The sequence below is a fragment of the Rattus norvegicus genome, chromosome X (assembly GCF_021556685.1).
Source record: "Rattus norvegicus strain SHRSP/BbbUtx chromosome X, alternate assembly SHRSP_T2T, whole genome shotgun sequence".
NCBI lineage: Eukaryota > Metazoa > Chordata > Mammalia > Rodentia > Muridae > Rattus > Rattus norvegicus.
The window spans coordinates 108,354,916-108,372,707 of record NC_141554.1 but is presented as its reverse complement, the minus strand read 5'-3'; the positions used below and the strand labels follow the sequence as shown (position 1 = coordinate 108,372,707).

Here is a 17,792-nt window from a genome sequence, read left to right as displayed (position 1 = left end):
ACCAGTCTTGGGCATAACCCCAAAAGGTGCCCCAACATATAAGGAAGACACGTGCTCCACTATGCTAATAGCACCCTTATTTATAATAGCCAGAAGCTGGAAAGAACCCAGATGCCCTTCAACAGAGGAATGGATACAGAAAATATGTTACATCTACACAATGGATTACTACTCAGCTATCGAAAAAAAATGACTTCATGAAATGCATATGCAAATGGACTAAACTATAAAGTGTCATCCTGAGTGAGGTAATCCAATCACAGAAAAGCACACATGGTATGAAGTCACTGATAAGTGGATTTTAGCCCAAAAGTTCAAATTACCCAAAATACAATCCACAGACCACATGAAGCTCAAGAAGAAGTGTGAGCAAAGTGCAGATGATTCACTCCTTCTTAAAAGGGGGAACAAAAATATTCATAGGAGGGGAGGTGGAGGCAAAGTTTATAGCAGAGATTGAAGGAATGGCCATTCACACCCTGCCCCACATGTGGCCCACATATATACAGCCACCAAAACTAGTTAAGATGGATGAACCAAAGAAGTGCAGGCCGACAGGAACCGGAGAGAGATGTCTCCTGAGAGACACAACCAGAACATGTCAAAAACAGAGGTGAATGCTAGCAGCAAACCATTGAACTGAGAAGAGAGATACCCGTGGGAGGAATTAGAGAGAGGATTGAAAGCGCTAAAGGGGCTTGCAACCCCATAAGAACAACAATGCCAACAAACCAGAGCTACCAGGGACTAAACCACTACCCAAAGACTATACACAGACTGACCCAAGGCTCCAAATGCATATGTAGCACAGAATAGACTTGTTGGGTCACCAGTGGAAGGGGAAGCCCTTGGTCCTGCGAAGGTTGGACTCCCAGTGCAGGGGAACATCAGAGGAGTGGTAAGCTGGCTGGATGGGAGAGAAACACCCTTATGGGGAAAGGGGAGGGGGAGGAGGGATGGGATAGGGGGTTTAAGGACAGAACACCAGGCAAGGGGAAAAAATTGAAATGTAAATAAAGAAATATATCGTATAAAAAATTATCCATCCCAGGAACATCACTGCTAGTTCCAAGACAATGATTACTTTTAAGGCATTGCCTGCCATGAAGGCAAAAACGCGGAGGAAGATGATAAGGAGCCTCGGGTCTGGAATCGTGGTGCAGATTGCAGCAACATTTGCCATGATTGATCCCGAAGCACCAAGGGAAGGTCCTTATTTTAATGTGGCAACTTTACACACATAACTGACAAAATTGAAAATAACACCTGAACACATGAACATGGGTTCCACCTGTTCTTGACCCAGAATGTTCTCAATGCTGGATGAGAAGCTGCACAAAACAGACATTTGTGCCATGAGGAATAAGGAGAAATTGTGGACAGAAACTTGGAGACCAAAGGACTTCTGAGGCTGGGTTGTGTGTACAGAATATGTACATGGTCAGATGTAGGGAATGCAGGGTGTCCATAAGCAGAATGAGAGAGATGTGGTGATTACGATGCCTGTCACCCGCTTCTGGCCACCACCTAGGCTATTACACCACTTGTGGATCTCCTTTCTGATATCTACTTGCTTTTCTGGGCATATGCTGTCCAACCATTAACTTTTATGTCATCAACATTTATCTGTACCCTGGATTTCGGTGATTCAAATTGCTAAATATAGCTGATTCAAATATACAGCCTGTGGCCTAAATAGTGGAATTAAAGCCTTCTGTTGTGTTGATATAAGCTAGACCTAGGGATAAAATAAACTGTTTCCTTCAGAGGCTGGATCAAGGTACTTCTCTTGTATGCTTCTTCACTTGACCCTGTGTTTGATCTTCAAGGTTCTTCCTTCCTCAGAACATTTGTAAATATACAATGTTGCCTAAGATAAAATTTATACCCGGATTTGGGCAGTCGCAGAGCCTGGGTCTGAGAAAGCTCCTGGAGGGCTCCATAGAAGGGAGGCCCAGAAGACTAAAGGCAACCGTAGACTCCCTGTAACCAACCTCAGAATGCCATCTACCCAATCCTTCCTTCAATATTGCCTGGTGTTCCTAATCCTTCAGAAGCACGTTATAATGAATTTAGCACAATATTTTCAAGTGATGTAGGTCTGCCATGTTTTGCAGAGCACAAAATTTCTTATGGTTCTTGTTCTTGTTTTCTTTGCATTGGAAATTGATTCTTTTCTCATATGTGATGACATAAAAATTGCCAATAATGGTATACAAATATGTGATATAAATATCTTCAGGCACTATAAAAGCATCTTGTGTCACTGTGAATTCATATATGCTGGAAAGGGGGTCTCTAGTGGGCTTTGAGTTGTAGCTCATTGGTAGAGCGCATACTTTGCACGTATGTGTCCCGGGATCGATTCCCAGCCTCTCCAAGCTTTTGTTTTTTCTCTTCAGGATCAGTTTCTAGACAGGATCTAGAAGACGTGTCCGTAAATACCTCGGTGGTCTGGGGCGTATGGCCAAAGTTCTCATCTATACCCGTGACAACAATATTCCACTCTAACCTTGAAGACGTTCCCATGGAGACCTCTTAGTCTGGGGAGTACAGCGTGGTCATCGCTCTAGGATTATGTTTCCTCACAGCTTCTGCCTTCATGCTGCTGGCAGTTTCCTAGTGGGTATGCTTTCTCGGGTGAACGATGTCAAGGAAGAATGAGTTGTGCTTTCAGAGAAATAAGGGATGATACTGGGAAGGATAAAAGTCTGTTTCAGGGACAGGATCAAGACACTTTCTTCTATGTTTCCCCCCTTGACCCTGTGTTTGATCTTCAAGGTTCATCCTTCCTCGGTGCTTTTCCAAACTCACATTTGCTTGCTGAAGAAATTACTTCAACCCTTGTCAGGGAGCCCCAGAGTCTGAGTCGCAGACATGTCAGTAACCGAAGCTCACTGGAGGCACCCATTCATGACCACAGACCCAGCCTCACTCTACGCCAACTCTCAATGCCATCTTCCCAACCTATGCCGATTGACATACCCTGCAGTCACTCATTATTATTAATTTGACACGATACTGAAAATTCATTGTGGGTCTGCCATGTTTTGAAGAACTTATGATTTCTTTTATTTTTAAAAGTTTGAGTTTTATTTTATACAGAAAATTAAACACAGGTACTGTTCAGCTGTACTGTAAATCTGACTTAAATTTTAAGCAAGCCTAGATATCAAAACATTACATAAATATTTGTGTTGATAGATATAATCATATTAATATCTCTACTTATCCGATCGGGTATAGATTTTAAAAGTTACAAACTCTAACCCCTAGTGTTAGGTCAAATAAAGTGCTTGCATACAAGTTTATACACCGATAAAGGGCTGTGTGTAGAACACATACATTCTCAATGAGGAACCATTTCACACCCGAGGGAATGAACATTGCATTTTTATGTGTAACCTGAGACATAGATAAGGTACATAAAAGAGTCATAAGGTATTTCGGTGACCGGGAGGGGGAATCCTGTTCTCTCTGGTGTTAAATTTACACAGGGAGGCTGGAAATTTAGCTCAGTTTTAGAACATTTGTGTAGAACATACAATGCCTTGTGACTGACACCCAGTATAGCCCACAGAGGATCACACAGAGGGAGGCAGTCTGAGCAAAAGTAGGCAAGAGATCCTTAAGTGAGCCAGTATATCCTGAGTCCAGAAAAATAAAGGCTTCACAAAACCAGTACTAAGTCACTATATAACTATGGGGAGCAACCAGAAACAGGCAGAGGCCCAAAACTCAGTTCTTCCTGTCAGTGGGGGATAAGTAGGGAGGGTTGTTTTTTTAGGCTCGCACATGATTTTGAAGAGAGCAGGTCTGAAGCTGGAGAGCATTCCTTGCATTGGCCTATTTTTTTACCTGTTGTCATTTTTCTATAAACGTTTTTCTACTTTCTTTTAAAAATGATTTCTTGTTTTTAATACTATTACTTTGTTTTTGTTGAGTATATTTTCTTTTTTCACAAAAGAAATCCCATAGCAGCACTTGATTTGAAATTATTAATTGTAGGCAGTGAAGAGATACAGATCCTGGCATGTTGTAAGAGTGCTACAGCTCCCTGTAGCTGTAGCCATGTTGCTTCAGTCTCCCTAGGTTTATATGGACTGTGACGGACGGACTGGTACCCTAGCTGATGTTGGTCATTGGTAGAGCAACTGCCTTGCGTTCTAGTGGGCCTGGGTTCGACTCCCAGCATCTCGGGGTCCTTTTTGTGTTCTGGTTTTGTTTCTTCACAAGATATCCAGGCTTTCATTTTATGCTAGGAGAGCATGTATGCATATGTAATTGCTGGTTAAAGCGTTCATCTAGGACCATAAGGACAATGGTCATCAATAATCCAGTTATTTCCCTAAGGTTTTAATAGTCTGGTAAGTACAGCGTGGATGTGCGTCCAGGATTGTTTTGTTCTGAGCTTGAGTGAAGCTCTGCTTTCAAGCTGGTGGCAGTTTCCCTAGTGGGTGTCTTTCTCAGGTGACAGATAGCAAAGGTCAATGAGTTCTGCTTTGAGAGAAAAGAAGGGAGGATTGGGAGGAACGTTCCTAGTTACTGAACAGAGAACTGGAGCGTTGTGGTTGCCATGGAAACCAACGTCTTTGTGGACTCCGTTAAAATGTCTACTTAGGTGATGTAGTGATAGGATCATTCTCTTCACCAAGCTGATGGGTTCCAAGAGGTGAGCACTTGAATTTCTTTGAGGGAGGGAAGACAGATGCAACTATTCCTGACCCGAGTATCTATGTATGTATATATGTATGTACACACACACACACACACACACACACACACACACACACACACACACACATACAACTACAGTATAACATATGAGCTGGAACGTCTGTCAGAGGAGAGGCGTTCTCACATGCCTACAGGAATCTCAGAGTCCTGTAGGATAATATATTCCCTCAGAAGAATCTGAAGAGAACCACTTTCTCCTACAGTTCTGCTTAAGTTTCCACAACTTTCCTAATGGAGCCATTAGGCAGGAAACAAACATTTAAAACTAGAGCATGTCAGGAACACTTCATTTTCAAAACCAATTCTCAGAAGGTGAGCAGCGATTCCTTCTACCATTTCAAGGGGCTTTGTTTGAGAAAGTTCAGGGGAAACATAATGGGAAACTTTGTTCTTTACTGGTCACATACATTCATCAATAAGTGTAATTTAAGTCTTAAAGAAAGAGCTAGAGTTATCAGTTACAGTAACATAGGACACTAAGGACATTAGCAAACCAGTCATGTGTGGATATCCGAGAACAATTCTTGGGAGATGATTCTCTCCTTTCTCCAGAGCAACAAATGCTTTACCAGCCAAACCACGATGACCCTCCAATAAGTCATACTCTCAGATGTGCTGATTGTACTTTCCATTATGTTTCCTGACCATCCACTGTCCGAGGAAACAGGGACCACAGCAGAGGGCTTAACCCCCAAACATAGAACACTGCGACGAGAGGAGCATACATGTGTAGCAGTCTGGTCTATACAGTGTCTGGAGCCATTTGCCACCTCTCTGAAGCATAGGGAATAAAAGAGGGATAAAGTCTGCCTGACAGGCAGAGACAAGGCAGGTCAGGGTCTCCTGGACTGCTGAGGCATGGAAAGATAGGTGAGGTGCACTTGAGGTTCAAGGCAAGGGGCTACCATTAAAGAAATCAGCCGCCCATGTATTTGTGAGAATGTGTCTGGACTCTGTGTGTTCCTTTGATATTTGTTTCTTTTGCTTCTTTGAGATGGTGGGTGTCGTGTACTCCACACTTGCAGAACCTCACTATATAACCAATGAAGACATTGAAGTCCTGACTCTCCTCCATCTGATTCCCAATGCTGGGATTTGGGGCTTATCCCAGCATGCTTAGGTACATGTTTATCTAGACAATGTAGCACACTCTCTCACTACTGTTGGTATATAATGTGTTTTCACATCGAGTAGCATTGTTTCTACATTTCCTTCATTATATAATTTGGGCCCTTTTTATTTCTATAGAAATGGTTAATCAGCGTGCTAATTTGCTTTCCAATTTCTTCTAAGAAGTTGTAGGATTTGCATGGGAAAACAGAGTGCATCTATATCTCAATGCTGAAGTCATGGATATCATAACCATAGTGACTTGGTGGTGCTCTGTTGGAGGGGAGGAACTTTTAGCAGGGAGAACCTAACTGGAGCAAGTACATCACTTGGGTGAGCGTTGGCATTTATAGCCTCAATGCACTGGTGTTCTCTGTGCTTCTTGAGTGTGGATGCAAATGTGCTCAGTCATGTTCCTGCTCTTGCTCACACACCGGCCTCCTTCCTTGTCCTCCCTACTTTAAAATGTCTATTCCTACCAAAGTGAGTGTAAGACAAATGCTTCCCTGTTAGTTTGTGTCCACTGCACCATTTTATCACTGCAACAGAAGAAGTATTAATACTGTGCATGTGAGCACAAATAGCTCAATTATGCCAGGCATGGCGGCACAGGCCATTAAGACCTCAGCGGATGGGAGGCAGAAACACTTGCATCTCTAGGACTTCAACCAGGCCTGTCAGGACCGCACAGGAGACTTTGTCTCAAGACAATAGTAGGAATACTCTAGCCTCAGACTATAAACTGCCTGTTTTCGTCAATGTTCACATTCTCCACAATCTTAATTTGTATTCTCATTGGTGTCCAAGATCTACTAGCCTCACATGGAGTCAGTCATCACTCATGTTCTATGTCCATATTGAAATTGTTAGCTTGTATTACAATGGAGTTCTCTATGAGTTCCTATGGGATTGCCCTTGAGGTTTCATTATGCAGGTCTTTTCATTGTTGAATTATTTATTTTCCCACACTTGGTTTTGCATTCAGAAAGGCATGTTAATTTCATCCACCATCTTTAATCACTTCTCATATCTTTTTCTTATCTTTCTTGTATTTTAGCTTCAGTCGATGCTCTGTTGCATGATTTGAACGTAGGCATGAATGGCTAACATTTTCCTAGTGAATTTAGACCTGCATTAGTGTTTGCTTCAAACACTTTTATTGCACCTTTCATTTTAGTTTTCCCTATACATTAACGTCATAACTCCCCCCTGATTTCTACTTATACTCAGGTACACGTGCTTGTATATAAGTGTTCAAGATATTATTTGTATGCCTTTAAATAAGGTACATGTCTTGTAAAGGATTAGTTTTACATTCTATTTCAATAGGTAATAAGATTGTCTTATTTCTAATAAGTTATACCCATTTATATTCTTTCCATATACGTATACGTTTGCTTAACATGTCAATGCCAGAGGACAACTTGCAGGAATGTTTCTCTGCTTAGGTCATGTGGGTCCTGGGGATACATTGTAGGCCATCAGATGCAGTGCCAGGCACCATCGTACCTGGTACCCCACATACATTATTATATGATCTATATATATGGTCATTTGGCTTCAGATCTGTCCCTCTGTTTGTAAGTTCATAATTCATACCCACAGTTGCAGAAAATCTTCTACTGGGCTGTGAATATCACTGTACTAATTTTGGGGTCTTGAGAATGAACTAGTGTCTAACCCATGCAAAACCTATGCTCTGACACTGAGAAATTTCCCCCAGACACAGGAAATCTACTTTATTGGCCGTTTGTTTTGAAGTAGTATATAGTGCAGTACTCATCATTTGCAGTTGGTTTTTTAATTGACTTTTGTTTGTGTGGGGGATATCAGACCCCAGACCTTCCAAATGTCTGCCAAGTGGTGTCTCTTCCGCCAACTTTCATTCCCATCCAAATATTAAATCTTAGAGCAGTTACTCCATTTACTGATTGATTGATCCATCTTTTCATTTATTTATTCATTTAGTCATCTATCTATTTATCTTTCTATCTATTTATTTATGTTAGTGTGGGCAGAGTGTGCATATGCCAGAGCACATTGCTAGATGTCAGAGGACAAAGACGACAACTTGTGGGAGTCAGAGCTCTACTTCCTTCTTGTGGTTTTAGTTATTACACCCACTTCTTTGACATAAGGTTGACTGCTGCCTGGGCTGTGTTGCTGTCTCCAGTATTACCTTCTTAGTAAACGTAGTGTCTTGACTAGGAAAAGTGTTAGTTCCTAATACAGAGATATGAGGTGGTAAAAATGCGGACTGCACATAAAATAATGCATACAAATGCACACATACTAAAGTTCCAAAATCGTGTTAAATAATAATCGTGAAATTGAGAATCACGTACTTGCTACAATAGTGAAGTAGGGCATTGCCTACAAGTGTGATTTCAAGATAAGTGTGATTGAGGAAACTCACAATCCCAGGACTTGGGAGAGAGAGACTGAACTGTTGCACATTTTAAGTCAGTCTGCATAATGAGTTCTAGAGCACTTAGGGCTACAGAGTAAGACCCTATCTCAAAATAATATATAGAAGTGTGATTTCATCTTTCAATGCAATGCATATGATGAACACATTTCATATATATATATATATATATATATATACACATATATATATATTACCTATGAAAACAAATATAAATATAGGTATCACAGAGATGCACACATGTAGATCTTGGCTTCTGCCTCTACTGTGATATATGGAACTCCCTTTTATCCTATAACTACTTGATAACTAAATGAATCCATTCTTTAAATGGGCACCCTGATAACACCTGGATGGTCTTGAGAAAATGGCCATTGTGTGGTCCTATTGACAGTGTCTGACACATATACTATACCAGATATATGTTCCTGACATGAGCATCACTTTGCTCACGATCATGAAAGGCTGCACCTAAATAATTTCCTAAACAGTTCCTCTATTCTAGGACTATCCGTTCCACAAAGTCTTTCAAATCAAAATGCTGGCTATAGAGACACATGCAATTATAAGCAGATGTCTTGGAGATGGTGACTGGGTGGGACCATTTGTCCTCCAGTCAATTCTTAGGTTTGTGAGAGATGTTTCCTCAATGAATAAATCAGAAAGTGATAGATTAAGTCTCTTAACAAATACTTGTGGCCTTCACCTGAATGCCAACATCTACATGCAATGAACACACACACTTACACACACACACACACTCACGCACACACACATGAACACATGCACAGGCTTACACAGTTCAAATAATCATTTACATATATGCATTTGTACACTTAGACACATGTGTGCTCACACATTTTCTCTCTCCCCACATTAATATGCAGGTGCATTACACACACAAACACACGTACTCACACACACACACTCACAAACAGACACACACACACTCAGAAGGCTATGTGCACATGCACACACAGGTGAACACACATAAAAACAAAGTATAAACTGTCCTGAACAGAATGATTCCAGTTTTGCCGTGAAAGAATAATTGTAAAACAGTTCACACACACACACACACACACACACACACACACACACACTCACGCACACACACATGAACACATGCACAGGCTTACACAGTTCAAATAATCATTTACATATATGGATTTGTACACTTAGACACATGTGTGCTCACACATTTTCTCTCTCTCCACATTAATATGCAGGTGCATTACACACACAAACACACGTACTCACACACACACACTCACAAACAGACACACACACACTCAGAAGGCTATGTGCACATGCACACACAGGTGAACACACATAAAAACAAAGTATAAACTGTCCTGAACAGAATGATTCCAGTTTTGCCGTGAAAGAATAATTGTAAAACAGTTCACACACACACACACACACACACACACACTCACAAACAGACACACACACACTCTCAGAAGGCTCTTTGCACATGCATATGGGAAGCCAGCAGACTAGTCGCCAGTACAAGATGGTGCCGGCTTCCGCAGGCACTACCAGTAAACAAGCTGTGTGCGCAAGTGCAAGCCAGTATTCACGCCAAGTCACAGCCCACCCCGGGGCTTGTCTGTGTGGTCATGGGCAAGCAGCCAGTTGGAAGCAGACACACTGCCTTTGGGGCTATAAAAAGCCTGACCTATCGGGCTCTGGGTCTTCCTCATCCAGAAGCAATAAACGCTTCACTGCAGAAGGATCCTGTTGTCCGTGTCTTGTTCTTGCTGGCGAGACAGTAGAGCGCGACAAGTGGTGCCGAAACCCGGACACGTGACATCGCCGGCGCCGAGGGGACCCTCCACCCGTGGCGAGGATCCCGAACTGCAGGAATTAAGGTAAGCTCCAAGAGACATGATAATTTCTGAATTGCTTTGTCTTGACCTATCATATCTTTCTCCTTCTGCTGAGGGTGCTGTTGAGGCCTCTATTATAGTGGTGACAGCTGCTGCTCTTTTTCTTTTGGTTTCGTTTTGCGTTCACCACAGCTGGTGTTAAGTGGACTGTCAGTCGGACATAGATAAGCCGCATTCCACGATTTTACACCAGGGCACTGTCAGAAGGACATAGATAAGCCGCCGTGCCTTCCCCATACCATCAGTTCTCCTGTACATAAGGGAGCAAGATGGGGAACTCAAACTCAGCGCTTACGGCGCTCCAAACTGTTCTCAAGCAACATGACCTCCGGCTGTCAAAGCGAAACCTACAGGGCTTCTTGAAAGAGGTTGATCGTGTGGCCCCATGGTATGCCTGCTCGGGGTCACTAACACTTGCATTGTGGACCAAGTTAGAGAAGGACTTAAAAAGGGAGCTACTGCATGGTAGTCTGAGGCCGGGAACGATAGGAATTTGGCAGATGGTTAAGGATTGTTTGGGTAAAGACATTTTTCGTCCTATAATAGCGGCAGGTCAAGAGGCCCTGGACGAAATTCAGGAAAGCATGTCAGAAACGGAGCGTAGTGAAAGGTTGCAACGAAAAAATGATACTGATTGATCTCAAGCACCAGGCCCCTCTGCGGTCTTACCACCATCAGAGGCGATAGAACAGGGAAAGAATGCCCCGAGGACAGTCCGAAATTACGGTGTCAGTGCAAACTTTACCATCTCTCAAATAGAAAGGCTTGCCACACAAGCCAGGACACTGGGAGACTGGCAGACGGTCGTTAAAGCAGTTCTGCCAAGCATGGGCCAATATATGGAATGGAAGGCCTTATGGCATGATGCCCTACAATCACAAGCTAAGACTAATGCCATGGCCGAAGGAAAGCAGAGACATTGGACCTTTGACCTGTTAACAGGACAAGGGCAGTTCATGAATAATCAAACTAACTATGATTGGGGCGCCTACCCTCAAATTGCCGCTGCAGCAGTAAAAGCCTGGAAGGTGCTATCCAGAAAAGGGGGAGAGAGTCACCTAACCAAGATCATACAGGGACCCCAAGAGCCCTTCTCCGACTTTGTGGCCAGATTAACCGAGGCCGCGGGACGCATTTTTGGAGATACAGAGCAGGCCATGCCTCTGATAGAACAATTAGTTTTTGAGTAGGCTACCCAAGAATGCCGCGCGGCTATCACGCCCAGAAAAAACAAAGGGTTACAAGACTGGCTGCGCGTATGCCAGGAGTTGGGAGGACCGCTTACCAATGCAGGCCTCGCCGCCGCAATCATCCAAGGCTCATGTAGAATAAATAAAAAAGAGCCAATGACTTGCTACAACTGTGGCAAACCTGGCCATTTAAAGAAAGACTGTCCGGGACAACAAAAGAGGCTGCCAGGACTCTGTGCACAGTGCACAGAGTGTCGCTCAAAAAAGGACATTCAGGGCCGAGTGTTACCGCCGATCTCCCGGCATCAGATAGATGGTCCCAATCAAAAAAAAAACATGTTACGGAGCCCCCGGTCTCAGGCCCCAAAAATATATGGGACCCAAATGCCACAGGGGTGGAGCCCTCAGTACCAACAAAGTACCCCAGTTATAGAAAATCAGGAAACTCAACAAGATTGGACCTCTATGCCTCCACCCACTTCTTATTAATACCTGAAATGGGAGTTCAGCCTATCCCTCTTTATATTAAAACACCTATTCCTAATGACAATATTGGCCTGGTGATAGGACATGTCCCTGTAGTCATTAAAGGTGTTAATGTTCTTCCCGCCATTATAGATCATGATAATACAGAAAAACTTCAAGTACTTTGTTCAAGCCCTCGGGGTGTTTATTCCTTCTCTAAAGGTGATGTTGTTGCACAACTATTAGTTTTACCAAATGGCAATCAGGGCGACCAGAAAACCGGCCCAGCCGCCTATTTAACATTAGATCTGGCTACCAGACCCTCTTTACTAATTGATGGAAAGGAATTTACAGGCATTCTAGATACAGGAGCAGATAAAAGAATTGTCTCCTCCCATTGGTGGCTAAAACCTGGCCTACCGTTCAATCCTCTCATTCTTTACAAGGGCTCAGATATGAAGCCAGTGCAACAATCAGCTCGCGTTCATTAAAATGGCGAGCCCCCGAGGGCCGGTCTGGACAATTTATCCCTTATGTTTTACCTTTGCCTGTTAATTTGTGGGGGAGAGATATACTACAAGGATTGGGTCTGGCTCTAACTAATGAATATTCCCCACAATCCTTGCATATTATGAAAAAGATGGGTTATCAAGAGGGCCGAGGCCTTGGAAGGAATGAACAAGGCAGGTTAACTCTAATCCCTCAGGAAGGGAATGTGGGGAGACAGGGACTGGGTTTTTCCTAGGGGCCATTGAGGGTTTGATGCCCATACCATGGCTTACAGAAGATGCGGTGTGGGTTCCTCAATGGCCTCTATCCTCTGAAAAATTGGAGGCAGCAAAATTGCTGGTGGAAGAACAATTAAAACTTGGACCTCTAGAGCACTCTACTTCGCCCTGGAATACCCCAATATTTGTAATAAAAAAGAAATCAGGCAGATGGAGGTTACTTCATGACCTCAGAGCAGTTAATGCACAAAAGCGGCTGCTTGGCTTAATTCAGCGGGGTCTCCCTGTGCTCTCTGCTTTACCAAAGCTTTGGAAGGTAATTATCATAGATATAAAAGATTGTTTTTTCTCCATTCCACTTTGTCCCCAGGATAGGTAGAGGTTTGCATTTACTGTGCCGGCCATTAATCATACAGAACCGGACAGAAGATACCAATGGAGAGTATTGCCTCAGGGCATGGCTAACAGTCCCACTATGTGCCAACTGTTTGTACAGGCTGCGCTTGAGCCAGTTCGTAAACAAATTCCTTCCTTACTCCTGGTTCATTATATGGATGATATCCTTATGTGTCATAAAAATTCTATAACCCTACAATGTGCTTATCCTCTCTTAATCCAACAGCTGGGGCAATGGGGTTTACAAGTAGCCACTGAAAAGGTTCAAATTACAGAAATTGGGTCCTTTTTGGGCTCAGTAGTCTATCCTGATAAAATACTCCCTCAAAAATTGGAAATCCGTAAAGATCATTTATATACGTTGAATGATTTCCAGAAGTTATTGGGGGATATTAATTGGCTGAGGCCTTTTCTTAAAATTCCCTCCGCAGAACTTAAGCCCCTTTTCGATGTCTTGGAAGGAGATCCACACATTGCCTCTCTGAGGAAATTGACACCACAGGCATATAAAGCCTTACAAGTTGTGGAACAGGCTCTAAAAGAGGCTCAATTGACACGTATAGATGAAACTCTGCCCTTTGATTTGTGTATATTTAAAACCATACAGTTACCAACGGCTGTTCTGTGGCAAAATGGGCCCTTGTTGTGGATCCATCCTAATGATTCCCCTGCCAAAAATATTGACTGGTATCCAGATGCAGTGGCTCAGCTCGCTTTGCGAGGAATTAAAGCTGCCATTTCACATTTTGGGCGAGAACCTGCTCGTTTACTTGTGCCCTACACGCTGGCTCAGATCCAGGTCTTGGCAGCCACAGCAGATACATGGGCTGTGTTGACAACAGCCTTTAATGGGCATTTTGAGAATCATTATCCCAAACATCCCATCTTACAGTTTGCTTTAAGTCAGGCCATGGTTTTTCCCTAAGTTTTATCTCAGCACCCACTCCCTGATGGGGAGGTAGTTTATACTGATGGCTCCCGAACAGGAATAGGAGCCTATGTGGTAAATAATCAGGTTATTATTTCTAGACAATACAATGAATCCTCCCCTCAGGTGGTGGAATGTTTGATAGTGCTAGAGGTACTTGAGAGGTTTCCTGGTCCATTGAATATTGTCTCAGACTCTTCCTATGTGGTCAATGCTGTAAAAGTGCTGGAAGCCGCTGGTGTGATTAAGTCGTCCAGCAGGGTTGCTGCTGTCTTTCAAAATATACAGTATGCCCTCCTTCATAGGAAGGCTGCAGTGTTCATTACCCATATCAGGGCTCACACGGGATTACCCAGCCCTATGACAAAGGGAAATGATCTAGCGGATTGGGCCACCTGTGTGATTGCCCTGTTGCTTTCTCCACAATTGGAAACAGCTAGGGATTTCATAAACAATTTCATGTCACAGCAGAGACCCTGCGCCGCAGGTTCTCTTTGACCCACAAGGAAGCCAGAGATATTGTCAAGCAATGTAAAAATTGTTGTCAATTTCTGCCTGTACCACATGTGGGTATCAACCCTAGAGGGGTTCGTCTGCTACGAGTTTGGCAGATGGATGTCACTCACGTACATTCCTTCAGGAGACTTCAGTACCTTCATGTCTCCATTGTTACCTGTTCTGGCATCATAGTCGCCACTCCTTTAACAGGGGAGAAAACTTCACATGTGATTCAACATTGCCTTGAGGCATGGAGTGCATGGGGTAAGCCTAAAATCCTTAAGACAGACAATGGACCAGCTATGCCTCCCATAAATTTCAACAATTCTGCCGTCAGATGGATGTCACTCACCTGACGGGACTTCCATATAATCCCCAAGGATGGGGCATAGTGGAGCCCACACATCGCATGCTCAAATCCTATCTAACCAAGCAAAAAGGGAGAATGGAGGAGATCTTGCCTATGGCACCAAGAGTAGCGGTCTCCATGGCACTCCTTACCCTTAATTTTCTAAACCTTGATGATCATGGCAACACGGCGGCGGACCGCTATTGCTCACAGGCTAGAACCCCAAAGGAGATGGTCAAGTGGAAGGATGTTTTATCTGGAGAATGGAAAGGCCCGGATCCTATTTTAATAAGATCCAGGGGAGCTGTTTGTGTTTTTCCACAGGAAGAAGCAAATCCATTCTGGGTGCCGGAATGGCTGACTCGAAGAATCATTCATGCAGAGGAAGGAACCATCGAGTTGTAGAAGAATGATTCTGACAGTGTTCCTGCTCGTGGGGACACTAATCCCCAAGATGGAGGGAGTCCAGAGATGGGCGATCCTGTCAGCCTTTCCTAAACCTATGCCTGTTAGACATGAATCGGTTGTTTTCCCAAAGTTTTTCATGACCAACAAGACCTTAGACCTCCCCTATTTACCCTTTGATCAAACCATGACCCCTTTAGGCGAAAAATGAAGATTTTCAGAACAAGGGTCACTCTGCTTCCAGCTCAACCAGGAAGGGGACTGTATTCCCCTAAGCAAAAGGGCCCCGGGCTATTTTGACACTTGGTCCAGAAAAGGGGCTTGGCGAGGAAAGAATGTGATGAGAGAGACCACTAATGGTATTTATAATTGGACCATCCATAGACTGCTGTTCACTCAAAATGCGGTTTGGCTTAATTTGACCTTTCCCAGTTATAGAACTGACAATGGTCAGGCCTATCAGCCCAAGCTTTTTCCCCATTGTAACCCAGATAAAGATGATCGTGCGTCCACACTCCCTTGGACAGACTGTCAATCAAGGTGGGCACGTTGGGCCGATGACCGTGAGAAGTTTACCTTTTCCCCCAACCTACAGCATGAATCAGAAGGAGAAATGACAATGAGGGAAGGACTTTTCCTACAGAGCGCGACTCAACACCCCTTTCACAAATGGATACTGTGCAGCATAAATGGCAGCTGCACAGATCTCAATGTCTTGGCCTTCCTCCAAGGGGGCTCTTCAGGAAAGGCCAGCTATAATGGCAAGGCCGAGATATGTCAGAAATTCAATGCTACACCAGATGAGGATGCTATTGCCCTAGAGGGAAATTCATCTATCTCAATTCAGTTGCTTAATCGCACAATAGAAAAAAGACTGTCTATTTGCCCACTCCGGTTTGTGTTTATCCTCCCTTCTTGCTCATCCTTTCTAATGTTTCATTTACAAATTGCAGCAATATTACTTGCTGGATGTCCCAGTGTTGGGACTCAAGACGGGCTTCTCGAGCCCTGGCCGCTCGGGTCCCTCGTTGGATTCCGGTTCCGGTTGAAACATCCTCCTTCATGTCACTATTTAGGCAGAGGCGAGATTTTGGTATAACTGCCGCCGTGATAACCGATATAATGGTGAGCGCTGTGGAGGGCCGTTCTCACATTCTCCATTGTAAGATGGCGCCGATATCCGGCAGGATGCACCTAATAAAAGGGCAATACGCAAGCGCCTGGTAAATTCCTCACTCAGGGGGACACGTATGCTGTGGTACGTCATCTGGCACATCTGGCAGCGACCAGCCAGAGAATGACACGTCCTAGGCGAGGATAGTTTCCTATATAAGGGATGGTCTTTCCCTCACTCAGGGTCTCTGTATTGTAAGCTTGTGCTCTCGCTCTCAAGATGCATTAAAGCTATTTCTGCAGAAGGATCCTTTGTGTCCTGCGTCATACTTGCTGGTGAGACGTAGCGTGGGACATTTGGTGCCAGAAACCCGGGAAAAAGACCTCATCAGCACCTCCGGAGACCCCTTGGTGACAAGGAGGATTCAGAACTGCAGGTAAAAAAAAAATACGTTCAGAGAGGCATGCCTTTCTTGGATTTTGGTCTGGGGTTGTTGCCGCCTTGGGAAGGATTTGTTGAGGCTATGGTATTTGTTCTCGGAGCCACCCTACTCTTTCTTATTATTATGTACTGTTTTCACCATTTCTGCTGCTAAAAGGACAGCAGCTGGAGGTGCGTCTCAGTCTCTTGTAAATAAGTGAGCTTCGCGCAGCTCCCCTTTACTGTTGGGGAGCAGGGACGCGATAGCACCGCCCGGGAAGTGCGCATAAGACTCCCGTATATAAGAGAGCGGCATGTCTGTTTCTACTCACGCCTTGTCAGACGGACGTAGATAAGCCGCTGAGTGTTCTTGGTCCCTCATGGGATCCTCACAGTCTGTGATCACGGCTCTGGAAACGGTGCTAAAGCAAAGGGACATTAAAATTGGAGGAAGAACACTTAAAAACTTTGTGAAAGAAGTGGACAGAGTGGCTCCGTGGTTTGCCTGCTCAGGCTCGTTTACAATTGCCTCATGCGACAAACTTGGAAGGGACCTAGACAGAAAATTGGCAGAGAAAGATCTGCGTCTAGGAACTAAAGCCATCTGGAAACTAGTCAAAAATTGCTTAGCAGATGAAGTGTGCAAGGCAGCAGTTGTAGGAGGGCAGACCACACTCGAGGTACTTCGAGACAGTATGTCAGGAACTGAACGTAGTGAGAGATTAGGCGCGCGCAAGAAAAAGGACGTCCTGAGAAAGAAAAAGCCCTCCCATTAAGTCCGCGGATAAGGGAGTGTTAAAGCTTTCAGATTCCGGCACTTCTCTCTCTACACAGCAACCAGGAGGGGGAGCCAGCATATACCCTGTGAAAGAGCTAGAAGCGCTGAACCTCGACAGTTCTGATAGCTCTGAGAATGGAATCTTAGATTCAGAGGAGGGGGCCGAGTTAGATGAGGAAGCAGCTAGATATGAGGAAGAGAAATATCACCCCGAGGAACAAAAGAAAGGTAATAAAAAGCTTCTGCCGCGGCAGTCGCCAACCACACCCCCTCCGTATGAGGCGCGCTCTTGCGCATTCTCTTTAGTCCCCAATAGGGTGAGAAGGAAGCTGCGGATGACGTTCCCGGTCTTTG

General features: G+C 44.0%; 1 long non-coding RNA gene and 1 pseudogene across 1 annotated transcript; one reads left to right on the top strand and one right to left on the bottom strand.

Moving 5' to 3' along the window:
• Positions 1 to 970: 970 nt before the first annotated feature.
• Positions 971 to 8,217, bottom strand: LOC134484208 (presenilin-associated rhomboid-like protein, mitochondrial; annotated as a pseudogene).
• Positions 8,218 to 9,969: 1,752 nt separating this feature from the next.
• Positions 9,970 to 16,547, top strand: LOC147998322 (uncharacterized). Its single transcript, XR_015646665.1, has 2 exons — positions 9,970 to 10,149; positions 15,046 to 16,547. It is a non-coding gene; the product is annotated as an uncharacterized LOC147998322 (long non-coding RNA).
• Positions 16,548 to 17,792: the final 1,245 nt, after the last annotated feature.